This window comes from Theropithecus gelada, chromosome 1, assembly GCF_003255815.1.
Source record: "Theropithecus gelada isolate Dixy chromosome 1, Tgel_1.0, whole genome shotgun sequence".
NCBI classification, from domain to species: domain Eukaryota; kingdom Metazoa; phylum Chordata; class Mammalia; order Primates; family Cercopithecidae; genus Theropithecus; species Theropithecus gelada.
In genome coordinates, this window is record NC_037668.1 from 14,564,659 (window position 1) to 14,581,566 (window position 16,908).

Below are 16,908 nucleotides of genomic sequence, written 5' to 3' on the forward strand. Positions count from 1 at the left end.
CCTCGACACCTCATTTGAAGCTGGACATAACCTTAAACACAGTACAATCAGAGATTTTGGTCAAACAAGACAAATATAGGGCAAAAAAAGTTGGCCACTAAGACCTTTTTGAGGACTATAAATCCAGAGGAAGAAGAGAAAGAGGAGGAGAGTTATGTTTTATTGCTAGATATTTTGTAATCTCTCTTAATTACAATGACTCCAGGCAGAAAATATTGCTATCTCTGCTATACATAGAACATGAAGGCCCCAAATGTCAAACAACTCATCTGAGGCCTCACAGTTAGATAGATAAATAGACTAGATAATCTCATGATTTAAATAATCATGACACAATTGGTCTAATGGTGTCCATACTCTTAGAAAGTATTCTGATTATAGAGTCTTAAGAGAAAACCCAGACTTTCCAATCAGTTTCTGAATAGCCAGCTGCCCATCTTTGTTCCTGAGGCTGTATACCATGGGGTTCAACAGTGGGGTGATGATGGTATAGGTCACTGTCACCAGCCTAGCTTTGCCCGATGTATATTTGGCTGAGGGCCACAAGTAGACAAAGGAAGCACAACCATAATGGACAATGACTACAATGAGATGGGAAGCACAGGTGGAGAAGGCTTTTTGCTTGCCTTCAGCTGATGGGATCTTCAGGATGGTGTGGACAATGAAGCCATAAGAAATGCAGATAAATATCAAGGGCAAAACAAGCACCAAGACCCCAAAGATGAAGATGATCGGTTCATTGATTTCAATGTCAGCACAGGCGAGTCGGATAACTGGTGAAATATCACAAAACTAATGGTTGACCTTGTTGGAGCCACGGAAAGGGAGGCTAAAGACCAAAGTTGGAGCCACAGAAAGGAAGGCTAAAGACCTAATACACCTGATGTATTAGGAAGCCACTAATAATGCAAGTTGCTACCAGTTGTCCACATACTCTCCAGCTCATGAGAACAATGTAGTGCAAAGGCTGGCAGATGGCAGCATAATGATCATAACCCTTCACTCCCAGAAGCAGACAGTTAGTAACAGCAAAACCAACGAAGAAGAACATCTGGGTGGCACAACTCACAAAGGAGAGTGTCCTTAGTACAGAGAATAAGTTGATAAGCATCTTGGGCAGGATAACGATTGTGTAGAAGATTTCCGAGATAGAAAGAATACCTAGAAAGAAGTACATGGGTGTGTGGAGGCTGTGATCCAAGTGAATGACTGAGATGATGATGATGTTTCCACTCCATATAATCAAATAGAGGCAGAGAAAGACCACAAAGAGGACAAGCTGCAATTTCCCAAGGCTAGAGAAGCCCAGCAGTAGGAACTCAGTGACAGAGGAGGAATTAGCCATGAAGAGTTGATCCCATGGAATAAAGCCAATACGATCAGACCCAGAGATCTTTGGAACTTAAAATTCAGGGAGACTTACCTTCATAAAGTAGCCATGCCAGCCTTGTTTGAATGAGAAACAACAAGCATGGGAGAGAAAAAAAGAGTTGTAAATGTAACGAGAAGATCTTCTAAATTGATATGCATTCAAACTGCTATTTTTCTGCTGCTGATTTTAGCAGTGAATCTGGGGACAAAAGTTCATGGGAAGTGTACAGTCATTTGCTCAAATAAAGCCTATCCATCAGGTGCCCTACTTGGAGACTTATATAGATCCCATCTAATTTTTTAATAGAGTGGTTCCTCCTTATCCAAAGTATTGCTTTCACTGGTTTCTAGTACCCAGGTTAGTTTCAAGTACCCAAGTCAACTGCAATCCAAAAACATCACATGGAAAATTCCAGAAATAAACAACTCACAAGTTTTAAGTTGTGTGCCCTTCTGTGTATCATGTTGAAATTTCACACTGTCTTGCTCCTTCCTGCCCAGGACAAGAATCATCCCTTTGTGCAGTGTATCCGGACTATATATGCTATTACCCATTAGTCACTCAGAAGCCATCCAGTTATCAGATCAACTGTCATGGTATCACCAAGCTTGTGCTCAAGTAACCTTTATTTTCCTTAATAATGACTCCAAAGTGCAAGAGCAGTGATGCTGATATAATGTTATTATTGATCTACTTTATTATTATTGTTGTTAATATCTTGCTATTCCTAATTTATAAATTAAGCCTTATCATGGCCATGTATTATAGAAAAAAAATCACAGTATATTTAGAGTTCAGTACTATTCACAGTTCCAGACATACAATGGAATCTTGGAACATATTCCCTGCAGACTAGAGAGGATTCTTGTAACCTAATGTTATAAAATCCTTTATATTAATTATTATTTTCAATGGTCACACTTTTATCCTGATTACTGATACATATACCAATAAGCGATAGCATGAATAAGCTGTAACACCATTGTCTGATGATTCACCTTTCTACGCCTGTTTTTAATACCTTCTCCATCTAGAAAAGCATCCATTTGTCTTTGTGTTACTTAAAGAGCACAGTTCCCTTTTACAACTAATTATATAACCAATTTTCATGCATTCATTTGTTAAACATAAATTGGTTTTGAACTATTGCTATTGTTTTAGGACTAGCTTTATGATTACTCTACAAACTCTTACAGGATTATAGGCCTGATTTCTCCTTACAGAAAAGACATGGCTAGAATCATTTAGTTTTGCTTCAGCATTCACTTGTTGCCCATTGTTTTATGTCCTATCCTTGATGTACCTGGCTTGGAGGCCCAAAACACTGTCATTCCAAAGAACTGTCTCTAAATTTCTGAATAGGTGGGCTCAGATACCTTCCCTAAGGCCTCCAACATATTTATCATTGCTGGTACTGAATTACATACATTTTAATCAAAGCACTCTTATTCTGTGCTACCTCTTGCCTAAATGTGTTCTTTTATCTAGATTCTGTATCTCAATAAGTAGTTTCAAAATACTCTTAAGCCATCTAAGCTATAAATTTCTACTACATGTTTAAACTCACCATTTTTCTAATCTTCCACATTCAATCTATTTTTGTTCACTTTTAGGATTCATTATTATTTTTTGCAAGTAATTGTCATTTGCTTGGACTATAGTATTATAAGTGAACTGACAAGATTCTCTCTTCCACTCTGAGTAATCCTCCATAATAGCAGCAGAATTGTCTTTCTATAGAACAAATCCTATCATATTACCAAACCAACTGACTCTCAGTTATCTATCAAATATTCTAGGTCTTTCACACTTTTCCCAGTTTCACCTTTTCACTCATAACTGCCATTATAGATTTCTTCATATGTACTTCAGCAGTGAGAATTTTTACACAATCGAGTCATTTTTCATACTACTTTCTATATCTGGAAATAGTCTCTGCTTTATACTTACCGTTTTTCTGCTTTTAATTTTGTGGTCTCCTTTTACTTTTCATTTAAAATGACTTTACTCATAGAATTCTTCCTACAGTTTCCTAATCATGCTGCATCATTTTTTTTTTCCTTTGTAGTCACTAGAATCTTACTTGTCTTGCCACAAACTACTATTATAAGATTATCTTTGACTCTACAAACTATAACTTACCAGATAACAGAAACTGCATCTCGAACACATACAATGATGCCCAACATATACTAAGTGTTTCAAAACCTGTTGGAAAAAAATCAATGACCAATGATATCACTTTATTCTCTAAATCATTTGAAAACTCTCAGGTAGATGATATTTGATTCCAGGGATTTTCAAAACTTGTTACCTTAATATTTACCTACCCTGTAATATTAACACTCTGCTTCAACATTTTGGGATGAAAAATCTCTCTGACATTATTCTCTGAATGTAGAGCAAAAAATCCCGTAAAAAATGTTGCTATATTATTTATCATTTCTGATTATCAAATAGTCTCCTCCATTATCTCACTAGCTAAACTTTTGATTTTAATTTTAGAAACACTTGATTTAGGGGCTTGAAGTCCTTTACAAATAACTAAATTGCTATCAATATTTGCTGTTTTGTTTAGGCAAATGTTTAATAAAATTTTGAAATGGGAAGAGAACCAAGAGTTTTATTTTCTATCTCAGTATATTTTTGAATGGCCTTATCTCTAAACTTTATAAATAAAGAATATACACCATGCATTTGACCAAAACAGATTCCTCACTAACATTCTTCCTGAGACATCATCTATGCCTTTCCACTTTCCATATATCCTTTCTTGGAGTGTTTTCTCACTTATAGGTTCATCCCCAATATTAACAGTGACAAAGTATGCAAAGAAAGTTGGTGTACGTGAAAGAAAATTGGTGTACCTGAAAGAGAAGTAAGGTCTCATTACTCAGTATCTACTCTATAACTCCTACCCCATCTGTTCTTTCAAACTCATCCTTGGAACCTATGTGGAAACTAATAGTCAAAAATAAAATTTACTATGGAAATATTTGACTTAACTCAGTCTAGGGTACTGCTTACAGTTACTGGTAAATAAGAGGTAATGACATGAGTTTGGAAGGGAAGGCATTACAGATTGAAAGAAACACTTAGAAAAATGAGAAAGGGGAAGAAAAGAAAAGAAGAAAAATAGAGTAACTAGATCATCTTCTTAACAAGTAGAAATAGTGAATTCATATTTTCACATTATGCTGCATAGTAACTCTTCATCACCTGTAAGGTAAAGTCAAAATTCCTTAAGCTGAATCATAGGACAGATGATTCTCTGTCCCATATACATTTACAATCTCATCCTCTAAGTTTTCATCACACAGGAATTGTACTGAAATACTTAGTTTCCTTTATATGCCTTTGTGTCTCAAGATTCCACTGAGAAAGAGAGGAGAGAGAAATCTCAGCCTCCAATATCATTTCCCCTTCATGTATGGCCCACTCATTCCTCCCATTTTTAGAGTTATCAATTATCTAACTTTCCCCAATATGTCTAAAGAGGGTCTGCTGTTCCCTTCTTAGTAATCTAAAGCTTGTCTAAAACATGTTATATCTAATTTTTTCTTTCCCATTGGTCTCTCCAATAGATTTAATAGCCTCAAGGATAAACGCCTCATCTTATTCCCTTTGTATCCTCAACTTTATCCAATATTTAAATAAATGAGATACAGATACTTGAGGAATAAATGTCTATTAATGAATTAATAATAATTCTAATTAGTTTATTTTGTAGTAACTTGGTTTCCTTAAGAGGCACTATTATGTGCCTCTTAAGTGAGAGACATTTCTGTATTCCTCATGCATTGTATGTTTACTGTAATTTTTTTATTCTTCCTTTCTAAGACTAGTACTACCACCCCCCCCCCCCCCCCCCCCCCCCGCTGAAATAATCAAGACTTATCCTGGGTCTCTGTCTTTGCTTTGGCCTTGGTTTCAATCTTTATCTTTATTTTTTCCACTATTCAGCTTTTCTTTCTGTCATTTGATTACAAATTATATTTTTCATTACTAATAACTAGGGGTAAACAGATCACTAGCTCATGGGAAAAACTCAACAATTTTAAAATTTGACACAAAAATAAATGACTGTCACTGGTCTTCTTAATAAAAAAAAATCAAGGTCTCTAAATAAAAATTAAAATTTTACATTTCTTCAAATCAGAGTTCTAGAGCCTTGTAACCTGCCAGTTTATTCATTCTCAGGCACCTCCTAGAAACTTCTGTGAAGGTTTCTAGGTGAAATTTACCAAAATTGTCTTCCCTGTCATGATGCCTCAGGGTTCTTCTTCATCTTTCAGGAACTCCCAAAACCAAAATAAGAAAATCGCATTACTCCACAGAAAAATGTTACCTGTGCCCTTTCTCCATGGCTACTTTAGGTAATGGCTCAATGAGTGTCATCAGTGGCCTTTCCTTTTTACATTAGCCATGGACTCAATGCCTTGGTTGGTAAGTGAGCTCTCCACCTCCACAGGGAGATAATTACCACATTGTGCCCAATACTTGTCCATAATTTTTCTAATTAGCATGTGGAACCATGATAATATACTATAAGAATTCGTTGGCCACAGAAAAAGTCCTATTATTCATGGGGATTAGTTGACTCCCTCTTAGAAATTCTCTAGTCAGAAATGTGGAGGTTCTCCAGGCATCATTTGTTAAAATATACATCAATGAAACCATCTCCTTTGAATTTCCCTACATGGTGCCTCTAGAGTTTCGTTCCGAAATTGAAGAAAAGTATTCTTTTTTAAGCAGCTACACATTTCTATTTCTGAAAGCTAGAAGAGAGGAAGATATAAAGAATAGAGGATAGAATACTAGAATGGCAGAATCTTTCAGATACATTAGAAACAGGTTTGCTTCTGGAATATGTGAATTTGGTAAAAATTTCCTCAGTATATGAAGACAGTTTGGATTATGGAGAAAAGTGTGACAGTGCCTTCATATAGGTTTCCACAAAGCCCATCAGCTTTCTCCCCATTTCAGTTCACATACTGGTTCTTTCTGACAGTGAGTCCATCCACCTGGGCTGGAAGTGGGTGAAATGCTAGATACGCATGGACGTCTCTCTGAGGTGCTCACATGAACTGCTCTTGGATAAGTCATGTACCACATGTTCTCACTTACAAGTCAGACCTGAACAATGAGAATACATGGACACAGGGAGGGGAATAACACATACTGGGGCCTATGGTGGAGGGTGGGGAGGGGAGAGCATCAGAATAAATAGGGAATGCAACTGGGCTTAATACCTAGGTGATGAGTTGATGGGTGCAGCAAACCACCATGGCACATGTTTACCTATGTAACAAAACTGCACATCCTGCACACGAATCCCATAACTTCAAATTAAATTAAAATTTTTTTAAAAGGATGCTGCAGGGATGAGAAAGTAAGAGAAAAGCCCAAGTGATTAAGCCAGACAGGAACTTTTAGTGGCTGCTTCCTTCCCCTGAATCCAGATAGGATGAGTGACCACTTTGACCAATAAATTACAATCAATGTAAGACTGTATCCATTTATTAACCCTGGTCTCTAAAGTCTAGTAGCTGCTACTTATGGTGTGTTGAATCATCCACTTTTGTACCCTAGCAACCGTGTTTTGAGAAAGCCCAGGCAGCCCTTGGAGAATCTATATAGAAAGAAACCAAGGCTCCTGGCCAATAGCCCCAGCTGAGCAAACTGTGTGTGGAGGCTTTTATCCTTGTGGATGACACTGATAATGGTGACATTGCCACTAAGGATGACTAGATACAAAAAAAGAAAAACTACAAAGAGAGCCAGTTGAATTTCACCGAGGCTGGAAAAACCCAGCAACAGGAATTCAGTGACCATGGTGAGGTTTTCTGCCAAGAACTACAAAGACAGAAAGAAGTAAAACATATTCAGGTATGTGAATATCAGAATTTGGGGCGTGCAGTCCTTTGTTCCTTTCTGGAGGTGACAAAGAAGAATATTGCCTTTTACTTGCCTTTTCCGGTTCCTAGCTACCTCTCATGTTCATTGGTTCACGGTCCCCTTCTTCCGTCTTCAAAGTCAACAAAGTTACATCTCTTTCTCTGACTTTCTGATTCTCTCTCCCAATTTTAAGAACCTTATGATTACTTTGAGCCTACCAGAATAATACAGGATAATATCTCCATTTTATTGTCAGTTGACTTTCCTTCTGCAACCTTAATTCCTCTTGTTATAATCCAACATATTCTCAGGTTCCAGTGATTAAAACATAGAAATCTTTGGGAGCTCATTATTTGGCCTACTAGAACAAGCAACAAACTGTCTAAAAATGATGTTAAGAAAACAATTCAATTCACAATATCATTTAAAAAAGCTTAGTATCAGATTTAACAAAAAAGTGCAAGACATATACACAGATATCTCTCAAACATTTTTGGGATAAATTATAAAATATGGCTAAGTGAAGAACACCCATGTTCATGAATTTAAAGACATAATAAAATAAAGAGCAATTCTGACCAAACTGGTCTATGTAGTCAACGTAATTCTTAACAAATCCCAGCAGGCTTTTATTCTAAAGATTGATAAGATGATTATAAAATTTATATGAAAAGAAATCAGAATTGCCCAAATGTGTTCAGTTTAATCACTAAATAGAGGCCTTTGGAGCATTGTGATCCATTTAATAGTCACCATTTTAGTCTTACTCTAGGATCCTTAAGTGTTTCTGGAACACATCACAGCTCTTTGAAGACTGTTGATAGAAATAATTGTAAGTTGATTATTTGCATTCTCAGGCTGATAACTTAAAAGTTTACCACTAATAATGCCCAGTTATATTTGTAATCATAATTAAAATAACCATAAACACATTTTACAAAAGAAGATATTATATACCTGAACAGAGGGTTGGGAGACAGGTTCTGTTGAGCCCAATATAGATGGATTGAGTTAGGTTAATATCACTTATTCCCCACTTTGAACAACGATAATGTAGACATTCAAGAAAAATAAGCAAACAGATTGTGAATAATTATCTGTATTTATATGCAGAATAAGTATTTTCTGAATTGACTAGAATTATCCTTATCACCTTTCTTCTTTCTTTATCCATCATCTTTATCTATAGACACACATGGAGCCCAGCATGCCTTAAATAAAACATGGTCTGTTGTAGAGTCATTGAATTCTGATACATAAACTGCTTTTAGGAAACACTTTGTATATGGTTTATGAAAAAATGAAAATTGAGGTTTGAAACTTATAATAGCTTTTTCTGCAGTAAAAAGTCAAAGCAATGTAGTATACTTTTGATTTTCTAGTAACCGTTAATTAAATGTTAGTATAAGAGAAGACAAGAATACTTTTTATTCAGGTAGAATCCCATTAAATAAAATTAGCTTATATGAAATTTATTCTAATTTGCACTAAACCTCCTCACAGGTTCTAACAAGTAGAAATAAGAACCTCTTCACTCTGTCAATAGTTTCTTTTGCTGTGCAGAAGCTCTAGTTTAATTAGCTCCCACTTACAAATTTTTGTTTTTGCTGCAATTGCTTTTGGGAACTTAACCAAAAATTCTTTGCCAAGGCTTATATTGAGAATAGTATTCCCCAGGTTTTCATCCAGGATTTTTAGAGTTTGAGGTTTTACATTTAAATTTTTAATCCACTTTGAGTTAATTTTTGTATATGGTGAAAAGTGATGGTCCAGTTTCCCTCTTCTGCAGATGGCTAGCCAGTTATCCCCGCACCATTTATTGGACACGGAGTCCTTTTTCCATTGTTTTCTTTTGTCAGCCTTGTTGAAGATTAGATGGTTGTAGATGTGCAGCTTGCTTTCTAAGTTTTTTTATTATGTTCCCTAGGTCTATGTATCTGTTTTTGCACCAGAACCATGCTGCTTGGGCTACTGTAACATTACAGTACAGTTTGAGGTTGGCTAGTATGATACTTCTCTCTGACTTTGTTCTTTTTGTTTAGGGTTACTTGGGCTGTTTGAGCCCTTTTTTGGTTTCATATGAATTTTATAATAGTTTTGTTAATTCTGATAAAATTACATTCGTAGTTTGATAGGAATAGCATTGAATCTGTAAATTGCTTTGGACAGTATGGCCATTTTAACAATATTGATTATTCCAGTTCATGAGCATGGAATGTTTTTCCATTTATTTGCATCATCTCTGATTTCTTTGAGCAGTGTTTTGTAGTTCTCCTTGTAGAGACCTTTCTCCTCTTTCATTAGGTGCATTTCTAGATATTTTATTTTCTTTGTGGTTATTGAAATATAATTATGCCCTTGATTTGACCCTCAGCCTGGACATTATTGATGTATAGAAATACTACTGATTTTTTTAGATTGATTTTGTATCCTAAAATTTTACTAAAGTCATTTATTATGTCTAGGAGCCTTTTGGCAGAGCCTTTAAATTAGTTTTCTAGATATGGAATAATATCAACAATGAAGACCAGTAGTTTGACATTTTCTTCCTATTTGGATGCCTTTTATTTCTTTCTCTTGCCTTGAATAGGAGTGGTAAGAATGGGTATCCTTGTGTTGTTTCAGTTCTCAAGAAGAATAGTTCTAGCTTTTGCTTGTTGAATATGATGTTGGCTGTGGATTTGTCATAGATGTCTCTTATTATTTTGAGATATGTTCCCCAAAGACTAGTCTGTTGAGGGCTTTTATCATGAAGGGATGTTAGATTTTATTGAAAGATTTTCTGCATCTATCAAAATGATCATATGAATTTCATTTCTAATTGTTTATGTCATGAATTACATTTATTGATTTTCATATATTGAACCAGACAACCTACAGAATGGGAGAAAATATTCACAAACTATGTGTCAGACAAAGGCCTAATATTCAGAATCTATGAGAAACTTAAATCAAGCAACAAACAATAAATGCCATTTTAAAATGTGCAAAGGATATAAACAGACACATCTCAAAATAAGACATACAATCAGCCATGAAACTTATAAAAAATGCTCATCATCAATAATCATCAGAGAAATGCAAATCAAAACCACAATGAGACACAATTTCACACCAGTCAGAATGCGATGAAATAAAATACTTGTTTCTATACATTTAAATGATCCATCACCCTTTCATCTTATTCATATTCATGACTATCCAAGTGCTCATAAACATTGATCAAAAACAGTAAAGACTAAAATGTATCTTACACATTTATCCTATATATTTAAAGAAGCATTAATTAAAACATTAATTTTTTAAGTTTAATTATTTTAAATTTTTAATTTAAAATTTTTAAAAGAATATGGAAAACCTATCTGTACATTTGAGCAAAACCATTGACCAGTAACAATAAAAATAAAATCATATGAAAATCATATTTTTGAAAGCTCTTCCATATGATAAATTTTTTTTTTTTTTTTTGAGACGGAGTCTCGCTCTGTCACCCGGGCTGGAGTGCAGTGGCCGGATCTCAGCTCACTGCAAGCTCCGCCTCCTGGGTTTACACCATTCTCCTGCCTCAGCCTCCTAAGTGACTGGGACTACAGGCGCCCGCCACCATGCCCGGCTGATTTTTTGTATTTTTTAGTAGAGACGGGGTTTCACCGTGTTAGCCAGGATGGTCTCGATCCCCTCTCGGCCTCCCAAAGTGCTGGGATTACAGGCTTGACCATACGATAATCTGAAAATACTATTAAACAAGTGTTGGGGCAAAGGGAAAATTCAATGTAAAATAAAATAAATTCTAGAAAATAATGTCAGCTATATATATTAGACTATATGGGCTAAATTTAAAGCAGTTATCAGAAGAAAGTTTATACCTTATTTACCTAAACAAAAATTTAATTATTTTTAAAGTATAAAACATCTCAATGCCGTCTAAACTCTTTCTGACATATAGTAGTAACTTAATAAATACATCTTCAATACATTTTAAATATCAGTTTAAATTTTCAACACATATGTTCAAAATTTATTTTATATGTTAATAAAATACAAAAAAAAATTGAAGAATAGAAAACATTGTATTACTGGACAGAAAATTTGAAAAGCTAAACTTACACAATAATGAAATATTATCAAGCAGTATTAAGCAACAATTTGTATAAAATAAAATATTTACAAAAATGGCACCATTAGAAATATTAGAAAGCAAACAACAAATGGGAAACTACCAAAAATATTCTTCAAATAAATTCATTAATAAAAAGTTTATTACAAACTGATGGAGAAAATAACAAACTTTGAAGAAGCAGATAGATATGAGCATACAGTTTATAAAATAGAAATAGAATGCGTCAAACATGTAAAAATTTATGTTAAAAATATAATTTAACTTGAAGTATATTTCAAGTAAAGTAAAGTAGAGACATTATTTACACCTATCAAATTAACTGGTGGTGTTATATGACAAGTAACAAAAAGTTTACTAATAAGATTATAGGCCGGGCGCGGTGGCTCAAGCCTGTAATCCCAGCACTTTGGGAGGCCAAGATGGGCGGATCACGAGGTCAGGAGATCGAGACCATTCTGGCTAATACGGTGAAATCCCATCTCTACTGAAAAATACAAAAAACTAGCCGGGTAAGGTGGCGGGCGCCTGTAGTCCCAGCTACTCGGGAGGCTGAGGCAGGAGAATGGCGTAAACCCGGGAGTCAGAGCTTGCAGTGAGCTGAGATCTGGCCACTGCACTCCAGCCCGGGCGACAGAGCGAGACTCCGTCTCAAAAAAAAAAAAACAAAAAAACAAAAAAAACAAAACAAAAAACCAAAAAACTAGCCAGGCGACGTGGCGGGCGCCGGTACTCCCAGCTACTCGGGAGGCTGAGGCAGGAGAATGGCGTAAACTCAGGAGGTAGAGCTTTCAGTGAGCTGAGATCTGGCCACTGCACTCCAGCCTGGGCAGCAGAGCGAGACTCTGTCTCAAAAATATAATTTGCTCTTGTTTATGCCAAGAAATTTAGCAAAATATATCAACATCCTTGAATATATTTATCTAATTTATTGCAATATTCTATTTCTTAAAAGTTGCCCATAGAGATTTATATGTAAAAATGTATTTATAATAACGAAAATTTGAAAATCGTAACACAAACTAATAGTACTTATTTTAAGAAAGGCAGTATTACTGTGTATTGAATGACAGTATGGAATCTAGAGGAAGGTAACTTGGCTTTGGGTCCCAGTTCTTCCATTGGGTGACTGTGTAACCTTAGACAACTTATTTAACCTCGCTATAATGTAGTTGTCTCATCTATGAAAGAGGCTGTGATTAATGTTAAGTGTATTAATTTATGTAAACTTCTGAGAACAGCACCTGCTACATAAGAAGTGCTCTATCTAATGGCATTATTTTCTTTACTATTATTATTTTTTTTACTGGTCTCTTTTCTCTTATAGATAAATATGTTTTAAGACAGTAATTTTGAAACTTTATGTTTATTACATAACTGAGGTTATAGAATCAAATTAGTGGTCTACCTCAGCAGTTTTTAAATTTAAATGGAGAGCAGATATAAGAAGAGAAGATTAGAATAAAGCATACCCAGTCTGAGTAGTCCTTATTTAAAGTGAATATTTTATTTCAATTTGTATATGTGCACATGCATACTAGGTGTCAATTAAAATATATTTGTACTTTTTCTTGCAGACAGAACTATGAAAATAGAATACACACTCAATGAGCTGACCAACTGATTCATAATATCTTTATTGGAGAATGAATTTTCTTTTTCTCTCCAGGCCCCCTGATACCCATATCTGGTGTTTTTGACATGACTGATTCCTCTCTAGAGCCAGAACTATGGAACCTGAAAAGAATCTGTATTTCTTTTAAAAAATAAATATATTATGACACTTTTTATTTTTGTTTGCCTTTCCTTTCTTGTATCCAGCCTGAAGGGAGAAATTAGAAGAAACAAATTTATTCAAAGTAGGAAGCTATAGGGTTTTGTTTTGTTTCATTTTGTTTTTCATTTTTACCTCCACCCCTGTTGACTTGGGAAGGGCAATTGGAGGAGATTATTTTCCAGAGTGCTTTGGGCAGCAGAGATAGAGGGGCCTGAGAATGGGAGGCATGGCATTGCAAACACAGAGAATAGTTGGGAGAAGATGGGAGAGGAGAGGAGAATAAATGGTAAGGTGGGTGTTGAAACAGTTCAACTAAGAAGTGGCAATCATAGGGACATTTAAATTTACATTTAACCAAGTACCTTCTAACTCAGAACCCTAAAAAATCCCTGCAAATGTTGCAAAATTCCAATTTTCTTAAAAGAAAGAAAGAAAAAGAAAAGAAGGAAGGAAGGAGGGAGGGAGGGAGAGGGGTAGAGAGAGAGAGAGAAAGAAAGAAAGGAAGGAAGGAAGGAAGGAAGGAAGGAAGGAAGGAAGGAAGGAAGGGAGGAAGGAAGGAAGGAAGGGAAAGAAAGAAAGGAAGAAAGGAAGAAAGGAAGAAAGAAAGAAAGAAAGAAAGAAAGAAAGAAAGAAAGAAAGAAAGAAAGAAAGAAAGAAAGAAAGAGAAAGAAAGAAAGGAAGGAAGGAAGGAAGGAAGGAAGGAAGGAAGGGAAAGAAAGAAAGAAAGGAAGGAAGGAAGGAAAAAAGAAAGGAAGGAAGGAAGGAAAGAGGGATAGAAAGAAAGAGAAAGAAGGAAAGAAAGAAAAGAAAGAAAGAATGAAACAGAGAAAGAAAGAAAGGAGGGAGGGAGGGAAGGAAGGAAGGAAAAAGGGAGTTAAAGGGAAGGAAAGAAAGGGGGAGAAAGGGAAGGAAAGAAAGGGAAGAAAAAGGGAAGGAAAGACAAGGAAAAAGGCTGTTGATAATTTGATCTCTTACAACACCACAAATATTTATTCCAGCTCCAAGATTTTATCCCAATGTTTTAATCATATGGAACTTCATAGTTCATTGAACATGCAAAGAGCCTTTTCCTGTGTTAGGGCAGATCTTCTAATCGTTCAAATGACTTCCCTGTAAGTCAGGTTTCCAAGCACTATTTCAATTTAAAAACTATTTATTGTATACATTACTAAATCTGAGACATCATATTTGGTGTTTGAGATACAACAGTGAAAAAAGCAAAGATCTTTGCCCTTGTGAAACATGCATTCTAGGACTTCTTACGTTTTAGATCATTCTATAAAATGATCATTCTTACCTAGTACAATTCAAGCTCTTAGAAGTCAAAGACTATGCTGTTTATTTGACAAAAGTTTCTGTGCCATGCACCAAACACTTATATACATCTCTCTAACCACATCAGCATCAGAGTTTCTAGCAAGAACAAATATTCAAAATCTGACAAAATTATAATTGAACCAATTAATACATAAATAAATCATTGCAACTAATTTGTACGTATTTTTCATGTACTTTGTAAAGATAATTCCAGTGAGTGATCAAGGAAGCTAGATAAAAATTTGTTATGAAGAAAGCACTAGAGACAGAATTCACATTCCTATTTCAGCATTTTCTTTGAGCAAATAAATTAATCCTCCTGAATCTTAGTTTTCTCTTTTGTAATATGGGTTATTATAAAGATGATTGGACAGCGTAAGTAAAAAATATAACCCAGAATTATAAGAAGCCCTAATTAATTATTTCCTTCCTTTCTTCCTTCATTTCTTAAGACTGATGCTGGGGTAGCCTTTTTGACCATTCTGCAATATCTCTAATGTTCTTTTTTCTTGACCTTAAGACCTCCACCTGAGCGTTATTTTGTCTCCCCATCCAGCTACTTTTCCTATTACCACCTTCCAATCCTTCGCTGTCATGTATTTGTAAACTGCAATTCAAAGAAAATCTCAACAATTTCTGAATTAAACATAAGATAAAAGGCATAACTAGCTAAGATATTTGAAATGACATAATTATGTCCTAAGGTTTTAGATAATTTAATTTCTTCAAGTTGTCCACTGAATAAAGACCAAATCTCCAATATGAGAGAGTTTCACATTCTTTAAAATATGAATCCTGGGGTACAGAGGGATGCAGTTTCTCTGTATCTTAATCATGGCCCAGGCCCTTTAAGGAAAAGTCCAAATAATTCGCCAAAACTAGCATGTTCCCAATATATTATATATCTTCCTGCTAGTCTCTTAAAATTTTTCAAGACAGCAACAAATGACTTACTACTTCACTCCCCAGAAAAGTGGTCATTGTGCCTTTTCTATATGGGCTGGATCAGCTACAACCCTAATGAGTATAATTAATGGGTTTTTTTTTTCTGGTTCACATTAGCATCAATGCCTGCTTGGTAATTTTACTATCTAGCACCCTAGGGAGCTATGACCACATTGCTTCTGACACATTCTGCCCTCCCTCAATTAGCAACTATGATCCAAGGGAAAAATGCTCCTCAAGGCTTTTTTGCCAAATAGATAAACTACGCAATAGACTCAGGAAATTAGTTGGTTTCCTATTTTAGATTCTTTGGTGAAGTGACTCATTAAAAATCTAGAAGCTACTGGAAACACAATCAGCAGAAAAATCTCCCATGGGCTTCCTCCTACAGTTCCTGATTTTTGCCATTTGGCTGGAGACAAGAATGTTTACTCCTTAACTTAAGCCTCTATTTCAAGGGAAGGAATATATTTTGAGAAATGGCAGAGCAATGGACTAACAGGTGCTTGTAGATCCAGCAGTGACAGCAGCAAGGAGCAAATCTGGGAGATGCGGCACAGTGTGGGAGAACTCACTTATAGTGTCCAGAGACAGCATTGATGTATTTATGTATTACGAAGTTTAGTTTCAGTCATGAACTGTGTTACATTTAGGCGATCTGAGCTCAAATAATTGGTAATTTTTACCTTAAGAAATTAATCCCCCAGCCAGGCGCAGTAGCTCACGCCTCTAATCCCAGCACTTTGAGAGGCCGAGCAGGGGCGGATCACCTGAGGTCAGGAGTTCAAGACCAGCCAGGCAGGCCGGGCGCGGTGGCTCAAGCCTGTAATCCCAGCACTTTGGGAGGCCGAGACGGGCGGATCACGAGGTCAGGAGATCGAGACCATCCTGGCTAACATGGTGAAACCCCGTCTCTACTAAAAAATACAAAAAACTAGCCGGGCGCGGTGGCGGGCGCCTGTAGTCCCAGCTACTCGGAAGGCTGAGGCAGGAGAATGGCGTGAACCCGGGAGGCGGAGCTTGCAGTGAGCAGAGATCCGGCCACTGCACTCCAGCCTGGGCGGCAGAGCGAGACTCCGTCTCAAAAAAAAAAAAAAAAAAAAAAAAAAAAAAAAAAAAAGACCAGCCAGGCCAACATAGTGAAACCCCATCTCTACTAAAAATACAAAAATTAGCCAGGTGTGGTGGTGGGCGCCTGTAATCCCAGCTACTCAGGAGGCTGAGGTGGGAGAATCACTTGAACCTGGGAGGCGGAAGTTGCAGTGAGCTGAGATTACACCATTGCACTCCAGCCTGGGTGACAGAGTGAGAGTCCATCTCAAAAGAAAGAAAAAAATTAACCCCCATAGGAGGAAACATAGAAAGCAGTGACTGCTGCACGTTTTGATGTGGGATTATGAGAGATATGCATATGTCACTATAAAAAAATACAGAAAATAAATACAAATTAGATTATGGAGGTCAATAACTTCTTAGAGGTGG

At 36.1% G+C, this 16,908-nt stretch overlaps 1 pseudogene; it reads right to left on the bottom strand.

Annotated features, from left to right (window-relative positions):
• Window positions 1-375: 375 nt before the first annotated feature.
• LOC112612346 lies at window positions 376-1,345 on the bottom strand (annotated as a pseudogene).
• Window positions 1,346-16,908: the final 15,563 nt, after the last annotated feature.